This window comes from Teleopsis dalmanni, chromosome 2, assembly GCF_002237135.1.
Source record: "Teleopsis dalmanni isolate 2A chromosome 2, ASM223713v2, whole genome shotgun sequence".
Classification (NCBI taxonomy): Eukaryota; Metazoa; Arthropoda; class Insecta; order Diptera; family Diopsidae; genus Teleopsis; species Teleopsis dalmanni.
The window spans coordinates 61,014,625-61,027,252 of record NC_051847.1 but is presented as its reverse complement, the minus strand read 5'-3'; the positions used below and the strand labels follow the sequence as shown (position 1 = coordinate 61,027,252).

Below are 12,628 nucleotides of genomic sequence, written 5' to 3'. Positions count from 1 at the left end.
AGAAAGATTGCTAATTTTATTATATTCACACTTTACTTTCTGTTTCCTTTCAGAACTTTCAGCTTCGATTATTTATTGACACTATCATGTATTAATCATCATTTATTGTCTTGAACAGAAACAAACGAAATAAACAGGTAAAAAATATTTTTTATTCTTACCCATATTAATCTCTCTTGACAGTTTCAAGATTCGTTAAGTTCTTATATAGCATTAGTTGATATTAAAAAAATTTATAGTGCAGTTTTGAAGCATTTGTGTGCTGTATATTAACTATACTCTAATTTAGAACTAGTTACGATAGCAGTTAGTATCGTAAATGAAATGGTTATCGGACAATTAATATACACTCATCAATATATGATCAATATCTAAAGTCAATATAGTGATGAACCTTCACTAAAGAACCTCCACTTAACAGAAAGTCAAGTATGAATACAATGCATTATTGCCATTTAATACCCGATTATATTAATTTTACTTGAAACTACAAAAATTTATTTGCTTCTTATATAGCACTAATTAGAATTTAACAATTTATAGTGTAGTTTGGAAGCACTTAAGTGCTGTATAATAATGATACTCTAATTTTGAAGAAATTATAACAAGCAAGCAATTACATATGTTAGATGATTATCTGAGCAATCAATATGCGTTCAAGAATATATGAAAAAGTCAGTGCAATCATAAGCCTACACTAATAATCGTGGAAGAGAACAGGAGGTTAAGTATGAATGTTAGAGAATTTATTATTTTTCTAGTAAAATATTTAAAATAATTTTTTTTATTTATTTATATGAAGGATACTTAACATTCAAATCTTATCTTCTAATAAAAATATTAAATTTATCACTTAATATAAAAAATAGCGAAATATTAAAAGGGCATAGAGGATAGTATCACATTATTTTTATACTCTACTCGATAGGAGACAACTTACATTTATAAATCTGAATATGTAAATATGTATAAATATTCCTAAAAATGTCCCTTTATTAACATTCTATATGTTATATATATTTCGTTATTATTATACAGTATTTCATAAATTAATATAATTGAAATATCAAAACCTACAAGTTACCTTAACGTATATCCATAACCATAACGTATATGTCGCAATCTGCTCGGACAGCCAATCTGCTCAACAACAATTCGAAAATTCATAGCTTCACTTAGTTAGCTATGTAGCCATGTCAGTGTCCAACTCACTTGGATACCTGGGTACAGATACTTTTTGGGCAACTACAAGGATAGGCACTCTGCTGTCTTACATTTATTTCCCAGTTATTGGTATCCTACTTGCAACCGCCAAGCTGGCAATCAAACAAAAATATCTGAGCATACCTAAACTAAAATGAGCAGATAAACCCTTTGGTTAGATCTCAAGGTCAACCTTGTCCAAACTGAACAAAAAACGTACTAACCGATTTAAATCAAGTGTATCGGTCAATGCGTAACACGCAAATATACTATACTGGTTCCAAGAACGAATCCATTCTTCGAGTTTGACGGCCAAGTGCCGTAAACCACATCCAAAAGGGACTACATAAAAATTCCCTGCGGGTTACAGAAATAACAACAAGATATACTATTCGACTGAGTGTACCCTCTAATGATTTTTCTTATGGTTATGGCAAAACAGTTGAGTAGGAAACTGAAATCAATCTCATATCGCAGTATACATCATGCGCTAGAAAAAGATTTAAAATATTTGAAGCCATTTTTCTCATGACCCTCGCGGAGCTGTCATTTTAAAAAACTAGAAGCTTGACTAAGTTTATAGATAGACTTTTTAGGCTAATTCACTTTCATCTGAATTGGGAAATCGTGTCTATCGGCGTTGTTCATATGCTAACCTTTAAATTGTGATATCACAATAGGTCATTATTTGAGTCAAGTTGACTTTGGTCACAAGGCTACCACTATAACCTAACCTGAGCTAAAGGCATAGTAAATTGCCATAGGTATATGTATTTCTCTACCTTTTTCTAAGTATTTTCATATTAAGTCAATAGAGTTTTGGAACCTCTTATTTAAGATATAAATTTATATCAGAAAATATATTTTTTATAACTTAACTAAATATTTTTCTAATGGAAAATTAGATCTTTCTAAAACAATGAAAATGTCATTCAAATCTGTGCGCCGGAGCCATATTGTAAATTAAGTTGGTCTACAACTAGGTTACAACTAGGTGATTGATAAATGATTTCCAGCCGAGAGAAGTCGCCACTGGCGCGACATTCCAGGTAACCGTAAGGCTAAAGAGCTGTTTCATCCCAACAGTTTTGGTAAAATATCCTTCTTCAGCAGAACATAGTTGAGATTGGTGCTGGGATAATTAATGAGTCACCATGGACTGCGTTATCACTGTAACAAAATGGGCCTGTCCGAAGAGATAGATTGTCGACTGTGCTTAGAAGCAGACGAGACTTTCAGTCACAGTCTCTGTGACTGCCCAGCCTTAATATGGGCCAGAAGGAAGTCACTGGGTCGAGAACTACTCTCCCCTTCTGACATTAGGAGGTTCTCAGCGGTCGACATTCTGGTTTTTATACGGAAGGCGGAATGTCTTCTGTTCGGTTAGGGTCTGTTGCAGCAAAAAAATCAATCCGTTGGGAGCTAGTGCCCCGTTTTTTCCTCTTCCTATTCCTATCTGAAACATTTAATATAACAAATTATTTATGTGATGAATATACTGATTAGTTGAATCAGGTTATATATGGATATACAAAGATTTTTACTCGCTACTTAAAATTACTACTTCTGCACTCCTTGGCATCAATTTACAATAAAAGAAACAATATGTTAAATAAAAACGTATTCAGCGTTTAACAAAAAGACACCTCTTGACTTTTATAAGAAACCACGATAAACTCAAAAAAAAAAAACAAAAATTAATATCATGAGCGCGCCATGATATGAATAAGAAAATAAAATAAAAGCCATGGTAAAATGAAATAATGGCAACATAAAAACACCAAAAATATTTTAAAAAAAAATGTTGAAAAAACGCAAACATACAAGCGGCACATAAGATCCGCAATAAGAAATAACAATCCATGTTATTGCTGATGGCAGAATAAAAAACATTAACGAAAAAAAAAACAAAAAACAACTTAAAAAGCACATAAAAATAAAATTTCAGAAAAACAACAATAAAATTGAACATGAAGCAAAATGGACAATAAATACAAATATAAAAACACACACATAAATCGATAACTTCATGCAGCGCCAAAAGCATACCAACGTACTCTCATACACACAATCTACACGTACATGTTAGCTGGCAAATGTAGAAATAAAGATAAAATAGAGATATTGCTATATAAGACTCACACACACACATACACAAGCTTTTATGAAATTAAAAATATGAGAGGCAAAACGATGAGAGGCTCAAATATGCAAACGCCATTGATCGATCTTTACGTGAGCAGAGATCAACTCACAAAATGTATTTTTGTATTTGTGTGAGTTAAGCACTACAAGCAATTCTACAACGCGACAAGGTGCACAGCTACAAATAACGTATTTCTACAAACGTTAGTGTTCTCTCACTGTAGCAGCCATGGTCGAAGCAACGAACAAGTAGAGATATATACCCTACAAAATTCCCATCCTGTACAATTGTACAATTCAAACAGCAATATAAGCGTAAGAGCATTTGATATTATTTTTACAACAACAACAACAATAGTCCCAACAAAATGAACAATAAGCTAAGATCAGCACAAACACACACACATACACACTTTTTTATATGTTAATACATTCAATAAAATTTTATTTAGACTGTGTATTTTACTTCGTTGACTATGCAACAGACCTCGCATACCAATTGTCTGCCCTTTCCCCTATGCTACATGTACTATAATTGTATGCTGTGTGGCGTGCAGCAGTGGCTCAAATAAAGCAGCAACCCACGTTAATATAAAAAGTTAACAAGTTCGCTGCTGCCATCACTGATGCCAGCCAATCCTTCTTATAAAACAACACACAACAACAACAACACACAACAACATAACAACAATAACAATAAAGAATGTGCTACGGCTGCTGTAGCATTATACAGATGATAGCTACACAGATAGACAGAAAGACAAACGGACATGCAAACGTATAGATCGACAGACAATGAGACAAACAGACAAACAGAAAGACTGAAAGACAGTCTTTACAATTAAAAAATGCTTCATGAAGCTTTATTCGTTGTTGCTTTTATTATTTTTTTTTCTTTTTTTTTTATTATTTTTTATCTGTTTTTAGAGCTTAAGTGAGAGACACGAATATGTTGTACTAGTTGTAGTTGTTGTAATTTTAGCCATGTTATTTACAGGGTTATATAGTTAATATGGGTGATTGAAAAAAAGAAAAAAAGGAAAGGAAATATAATAAAATATTAAGTTTTTATGACAAAGAAATATTATCATTATATTAGAATCGTGTAAGATTGATGCATTCTATACCTTTGTGATTATCTTCTATGACTTTAGAATAAAGAAACACTAAAAGAAAGATTAACAACGGAAACATAAAATTAATAAATAAGTTTTTTATTAAAAGAACTGCAAGATAGCTTTGGTGTTACATACATATTAGATTAAAAAATTCAGAAAATAACCCATATAAAAAAAAAAATTTAAATAATATAATGATTATAATAATAATAATATACATAAAAATATGATTAAAGAAACTTGTAATGATTTATTAAAAAAATTAAATCATTTCTTAAAAATATTATATTGCATATGAATTTTTCAACTAATGGTTATGGACCCACTGTAGTTTAGTTACAATACAAAATAGGCTCTTTACTGCTAGCACATACTATTTTATTTCTATGAGTATTGGAGTATTGCCACCTCAATAGTATCTAATCTATTCCTGTTTCTACTTCCTACCTGCTTCTTCCATCTACAACACAGGTTTCTTCATCATTTCGTGGTAGAATCCAGGCGACCCAACTTTATTGTGGATATTGTATTGTTTTATACTTTTTGTACATTTTATATAAATTGTATTTTCTTATAAAAAGACAATAGAAAAATTTTGGACCTTTTTTTACAGAAATGGTACTTTTTTAAACCAATTTCGGTACAGAAAAAAATTTTCAAGTGGCAACCGTGATTGCCACCTCAATAGTATCTACATCTATCCCTGCTTCTACTTCCTACCTGCTTCTTCGCATCTACAACCACAAGAGTTTCTTCATCATTTCGTGGTAGCGTCCATGCTACTGCGTCATATGAACCACAGGTTCTATATCCCTATAGTCTACTAAGTCCAAAATAGTACTTATTCCCAGTTATGGTTCTATGTCTGATCACTAGGCTGACATCGTTGGTACCAAAGAAAATGTAATCCTTGACACATTGGGAAGTTTAGTCACTACCCACCAGCTCAGCGTTTAGGAGAATCATAGATCTAGCAGCATCCGACATATACATCGTTTTGTCCTTATTTATGGCTAAGCCTATTTTCGCAGATTCCCTTTCGATAGCTGCAAATACAGCTCTAACATCACGCTTGATATCAATTTCTGTTTCTAATTTTATATAGATATTTTATATATCTATATAATTTATATAATTTTTAATTATAAAATTAATTTTTTGAAGATTTATTTCTTTATAAAACATTGCTTCATAACAAGTCCTCAAGTTTTGCCGAAAATTGTTTTTTGAAAATTGTCTGAAAACTTTATTTAGTGCCTAACAACACATTAAAGGAAATGAGAATTACAATTAATAAAATCTAATTGTATGTATATGACAATAAATATTAAATTGTATGTGACAATAAATATTAAAAAAGAAATTGTTAAGTTTAACTGTTTCTAAAACAATCAGAGTATAACTTGTATGCAAAATATGCTATCACAGTTAGCATTTATATAATATTTATTAGGATATAACAGTAATTTATCAAATATTTTTTTTCCTAATTATAAACACCATTCTAATATTACTTAAAAATTAGTAATTATTTAAAAAATAAAATCTAATTTTACTTAGAAATTTAAAAGTACTTAACAGTTTTAGAGTCAACCATTTTTGTCAAGCAATATTTAAAAAAAGTTACCGTACCAATTAAAAAATAGTGCCCTTTCCTTTCTAATCTGAATTTCTGATCAGATAAAAAAAATTATTTTTATATAATCAGATTTCAAAGTGTTAAAAAAAATAACAGTATCTATGACATACATTGTAGAGAGTTTCTGTGAAGTTATGAATGTTCAGAAACATATTATTATTATTTTATTAGTCTAGAATATTTTATTTTCACATAGAAAGTAAATAACGAAAAAAAAAAATATATATTCATTAAGAGTAAAAAAATGAAATGAATATTATAGTAGTCAAAACACAAAAAAGTAACAAAATAATTACGTTATAACAGCAACCATTCAGACTAATTTTATTATTCATTAACGAATTAATAGCTATAATAACACTGTTTTCAAAAATACTGTATTCTAAATTTATTTATTGCTTAGTCCAGTTTATTTAGCTTGCTAGCTATTATTCTTAGGAATGAATGGAGAAGACTTTCACCTTTTTTTAGCAGAGCAATGTGGAAAATTCATTCCAATAATTAAGAAAAAGATTCAATAGGATTAGTATCTAGAAGTCTAGGTTTTATATAACCCAGGAAGCATGGGTGTGCAAACGATAAAAGTCTTCAAAACGGTAAAACTACAAATGAAAGAGAATGGCTTTTAAGTGTTAAAGATTTTTCAATCCATTTCCAAATGCTTTTTTGAATAATAACAGTTGACTGTTCACTTAGAAAGCTTGTGATCGTATTAACAATTTTATTTGATCAGAGGTCTAAATACATTCGAGATTCAACTTGTAATGTGTAAATGCCTGAATCTCTCAAAATTTTTGAAATATTACATAGATTCTCTTAGAAAATGAGACCATTACTCAGGAATTTATGGGAGGTATATAAGTAACACCCTATGTCACAAATTCACAAATCATATTGAATTATATAAACATTGTTACATTAATGTTTCGCCATTTAAGTGGCTCTATCCAGCACAACAAATTTTGACGATCCAATCAAATGCGCCTTGAGTCAATGTACAAACTATATAATTTCGTTTTTCCCTTGTGTTTGTTTCAATTTCAAAACGTTGTTTACTTTGTTCAGCAATTTTAATGTGTATTTTTTGATGATAACAATATTTTAAAAATAAATAAATATTAATATATTTACCTTAAGATCAAATAGTCAATTATTTGTATTTTTAATATTTTTAAATTAATATTCAAAATCACTAAGTAAGAACAGTTTATAACAGTGATTATATAGGTCCATTAATCACAATATCATTTTCTATAGTATGAATTATTATTATATATTAACTGAATATACATACTTATACAGTGTGCGCCTTCAGTAACTCATCCAAATAGTTGGTGTTCAACTTTTATCAAATAAACACATATGATATGAATATAAGAAAAACCACCATAAGATCAAAATAATTACATAATAATGTATTCAATTCATTCACCTAAGCCTCCAATGTTCAACTTACCTCAAATATACACACTGCAATAAGCAAAAGTCAAAATACTACTTAAAGTACCAAAATAGCAAGAAAGTACAAAGTAAACTTCCGCATATTACTCAATAAAACAGTCAATGCACAACTTTACTTAGAACCATGTTATCCAGAGTGTCATGGTTACGTCAAACTTAACATTTGCGTTATTATTTCAAATGCAAATTTAATAATTGAAAATGAGAACTTGAGAGATGTTATGAGAGAGAATGGGAGAGAGAAAAATTTTTATTTGAATTTGATCACGGTGTCGAGGACTTCGTAACTCATCGCGTTTGTCAAAACAGTGATCCTCAGTACTAAATGCTAAGTATTGTGCGTATTTAGAGTAAATATGTGTATTTTTATGTGGATATGTAAAAATATCTAAACAAATATAATCCCTTTTTAAATTTAGTTACAAGAAAAAAAATACCATAGTAATAAAGACAAGAAATTGACAATTGTGATATGACTCTCTCTATAACATTTTGATTATAATTAATTAGAGCATTCAATTGCTTATTCTTCATATGACTATCTACATTACATAGCCCTTAAATAGATATACTTAAATAAACAAACGTCACAATAACAACAAGGCCTTAACTTCATTTACTTAAGCAGTCAATGCTCAACTCAGCTTAAATATGTAAATTTATCGTGACAAAAATACGCACTAGCCTATTCTGTGCACGGACCTATTCTGTGCACTTTATAAACTTGTCAAAATTGACTGCTGTAAAGGTTTTGGTATTCTGTGACATAAATAAAAAGCTCTTTTCCTTGACAACTACAATACCTCAAATGCTGTTGACAACTATAAAAATATGCTGTTTTTAAGCATTTTTTATTATTTACATGCATGACAAATATTCTTAACTAAATATGCGCTCCTTACAAGCATTTTTTTATTGTGATTTGAATGCATGAAAAATGCTTTCGACAATTTAAAATATATGCTCTTCACAAGCATTTTTTACGAACAGTTACGAACAATTACGAACAGTTACGAACAGTTTTATATACAAAACACTTTACACCATAGTGTGGTGAGAAGCATTAGGTACTTGAGCTTTAAAATTTGTCAAGATGTGTCCTGAATACCAAAAAACTTTCTGCTTCATAAAAATCAAAAATTTTATTAAAGAATTTGACAAATTTGTTAAGTGCACAGAAAATGTTTATAAATATCGGTGAAATAGTTTTTAGATCCATTAAAAATAAATAAATACAAAAAATCACATTTCAAATTATATGTATCTATTTATAAATATCTACATATATATAAATAGCTAAACAGATTTTGTATAGTTACTTATTATTTATAATTTATATTGAATATAAATAAAAATTCATCCATATTATATTCCCATAACACTGCATATTGTCAATTTCTGTCATGAACTTTGCGGAAAGAAAAGACTTAAGCCACAAACTCATTCAATTTCTTCACCAGAAGACTTACAACACAAACTTCACACATTTTTATCATTGAAGGAAGAAAATTAATATTTATTACACAAACTTTTACACAATTTCCTTATGATTGTGTACTACACGCTAAACTCTTGACACAAGTAACTTGCTTTCCACTTATTGGGAAAAAACTTTCAACGCAAGCTTTATTTGTTGTTGTGAATGCAGAATTTTTGCAAATAACCCTGTATTTGCGGCATATCTGCATTGAAACGTACAAGAAGAAGAAGAAGCAAAACTTTCAAAAGTTAAGTTGGTGCTGGTACATTGTTGGTACACTCAACGAATTCAACGCCAAATCGCATACTTTATTTCGCTTGAATAAATGACTTTTATACATTTTTATTTTCTTTTTTTTTTTTTGTAATGTATTTCCTTTTTTTTCGCTTAATATATATAAGAATATATATTTATAAGCATATATATATATTCGATTTATATGTATTTTATTATATTAAGTTTATTTTTTTTTGTGATATAAGTTTATTGCTATGAAACAAACGCTTACGTTTTTTTTATTTATAATGTGTTTAGTTTTATTATTTTGTTTTTTTCTGTTTTTAGTTATCGTTATTGTTTTTGTACATTTTGTTGTTGTAATTGAATTAATGTACTTTACAAAAATTATTACAATAACCTTTTTGAGATGGATATGCGAAAAAAAAACTTTCTTTCTTTCGCTGAACTTAAGCTGAACTTCATATTTGATTTGTTGTAAGAAAAAAAAAATTTTTTTTCTCTGCCTTTTATGTGTTGTGTTTTAAGCATTTAAAGATTTAAATTAAATACCAAAATAAATTAGGCAAATATATTAATAAATCATAACAGAAGATAAAACTAAAACAAATTTAAGCAAAAACATATGGAAAAATACACAAAAAAAATAAAAATAAAAAATAAAAACAAATAAAAATGAGAGATGTGTGTAAAAAATATATTAAGAAAAGTAAAGAATTAAAAAATTATAACCAAAACATAACACAATGCAGAGGTGTTGGTTGCTATACTTGGCCATAAAGAAGAGGGGACCAGTTTAGCACGTAACGTAAACAAACCAATACTGCCTGGAACACAAGACGACAAGACTACGTACGTACGTACGTACGTACATCAGTCACCAAACTTGACTGGTGCACGCTTTTAACAAAACTTGCTGCAAACAACAGTTTTTGTTTATGTTTTTTGCCACTGTTGTTGTTGTTGCTGCTGCTGTTGCTGCTGCTGTTGTTGTAATTTGTGTTTATTAAACTTTTTGTTTTGTTTTGCTTTGATTTTCTTATTCAATTAAAAGCAAAATAAAGTAAATAATTCTTGCGCATTTGATAACAAAATTAAAACTTTTACTTACTTACGCAATATGCTGCTGCGTGTCTAATGTGCAACAAAGACGGATTATAGCGTACAATTGGCTTTTACAATATGCACTGTTGTTGTTGTTGTTGGTGCTGCTGCTGCTTTATTCGCTGTGTTTGTTGTTTTTGTTGTTGGTACTGTTTTGTACTGCAGTTGTGCATTAAATGTAGCTAATGCAAGACTTTTGGCACTTGTGACAAAGGTTTTCAATTGATTTTTTTTAATAATAATTTATTTAATTGGCACAGAAATTTTATTGTAAGAAGCAGGAAGCTTTTTTTTCATAGTAAAATAGAATTACTTCTTTTTTTTACACATATGCATTTGTAACATAAATTTGGCTAGGTGCGTCGTACGGCATTAACATAGAAAAATAACTCACAGTAATAAGTTTAAGTTTACACAATATTATTATTATTGTTATTTTAACACAATTAAAACATATTTTTTGTAATATTCGCAACCGTTTGCAATATTTTAGTTAATTGTCATTAACATTTGGCATTTAACGCGCTCTGGAGCCGCGCCGCACCACTGACATACACGAATTGTTAGCTTAGCTAGCACGAGAGCAAGGCACTCGACTCAGATTTTTCGACTGGGATTCAATATATTAAACGTACTAACGTACGGCGGCTTAGAGTAGATACAGTGTACGCCACTACGTACCCAATAAGTGCTGGTGCTGGTGCTGGGTATTGGTGGGAAGTGGTGGGATACACACAATGCTTCAATGCTCCAACAGCGTATCCAAACCAATCGAATCGAATTTTTTTTTTGTTTTTTCTGTTGTAGTCGATATACACAACACAATTCACTGCACCGTTGGAATTTTCTGCCAACAAACAATTTACAATACGAACAAAAAAAAAAATAAAAATATAATAAAATATGATACAACAGCAACAACTAAAACATAAAAGAAACACTCTCAAAAAAAAAGTTCGTGTTGCACAACAATCGAGCTATAGTTTGTTGTACGATTTGATGTGAACGCGCGGTATTGCGCGGTATATTTTTTTATATGATTTGTTAATAATTTTTATTTATTTTATTTTTTTTCATTTATTTTCTCGTTAAATATTAGCAATTTTTTTCTTTGTTTCTTGTCTTAGAAACTTTTTGCGCCAACAATTTTATTGTTTAAATTAAAAATTATATAAAAATTGTTCATTTATTATTGTTATTTGTTGCTTATTGTTGTTATTGTTGGCTTTAATGCTTGAATGCTGCTCGTTACCCTGACCCGTCGCCACTTCTGCGCTACCTAGCGGTGAGACGGTGCAGCAGTGGTTATAGCATCAGCGACACAACACTTTTTTCTCAAACACTTCCTCATCATTGAAACACAATTTATCAAACGTTATCATTGCTTAACAATTACACAAATGATTTCTGAACAATTTAATTATATTTGTTAATAACTTTTATTAATTTTTTATTTAAAAATACACTAGAATTTTCTAACAAATCGTGGGGAAATGTCTTCTTTGCACAAAAGGTACGAAAAACTTGTAGTCGAGAAACGTTGCGTAGTGGTCGAGTCACCAAAGATCTTTTCGTTTCGAATTGTCAAATTCGAATTTGTGTACATGTATTGTGGTTTGAACATGTGTTCGTATAATTGTGTGTGTGTGTTATATTAGTGGGAGAGCGCGCGATCAATAAAGCCATGTATGCTTGCTTACCTTTTGCAGGTAGCTATGCATTTGTGTAGGTGAGCGCTGCTCTCAATTGCTTTTTAAGGTTTCATCTTTGTGCCTGTTGCGCTTGTGTTTGCTGCAACATTTTTATCGGCATATGTTCGCTCACGTATACAAGTTCAGTGTTGTGCTTGTGTGCACCTGTGCGAAGGTATATGTTTTTTGTTGTTGGTGCACAGGTACATGTACTTATGAGTACCAGCAGATACAAACAAAAGATTTAAGCCAGCAACTTATAAACGCCATTTGACGTATTGACCAAGTAACTTAGACAGTAGCGGCTGAGTTCCACTGTAGAGTAAGGTTTCCATATTAAATTCATGTAATTATATCATTATTATAATATTATTTTTGTAATATATTATTATATTAATATTATATTATTATCATTGGAATATTATTATATTTATTATATTTTAATTATCAATGTAATTATTATGATATTATAGTATTATTATAATATTATTACTTATAATATAATATAAATTATTATTTATAATATTTAATAATATATTATAATAATATT

At 29.6% G+C, this 12,628-nt stretch overlaps 1 protein-coding gene across 1 annotated transcript in view; it reads right to left on the bottom strand.

The window, feature by feature from the left end:
- LOC119674677 (protein grainyhead-like) overlaps positions 1 to 11,894 on the bottom strand; it is a 33,610-nt gene extending 21,716 nt beyond the window's left edge. Inside the window, exon 1 of the mRNA XM_038085830.1 lies at positions 10,395 to 11,894. The gene's annotated coding sequence lies outside the window, so the exon portion shown is untranslated. The remainder of the gene's footprint in view (positions 1 to 10,394) is intronic.
- Positions 11,895 to 12,628: the final 734 nt, after the last annotated feature.